We start from the raw sequence: 305 nt of genomic DNA on the forward strand, positions 1-305 counted from the left end.
TTTTCAATGGAAGTTTTAGTAGGTAAACTTCTGCAATCAGCTCAGGGCCAAAATACAACTGCTATATAAGGCATAATGAGATTTCAATTCTCCTTTTACCTGCAATTAGCTAGTAAGTTGAACAATGACGTAGTCTAATGGAAACCACCTTCTCATGGCTGCATGGAATTCTACATTATGCTTATTAAAAGTTCAAGCACATGCAACAAGGCCTACCACCCAGGGCCAAATCCAGGCACATATGGAGATAAGCTTCTGTGAGTTCAAATGCCCTAAGGAATTTTGCGTTGTGAAGGGCTTCCCTG

Source organism: Varanus komodoensis, unplaced genomic scaffold (genome assembly GCF_004798865.1).
Source record: "Varanus komodoensis strain SLA01 unplaced genomic scaffold, ASM479886v1 scaffold7_3, whole genome shotgun sequence".
Classification (NCBI taxonomy): Eukaryota; Metazoa; Chordata; class Lepidosauria; order Squamata; family Varanidae; genus Varanus; species Varanus komodoensis.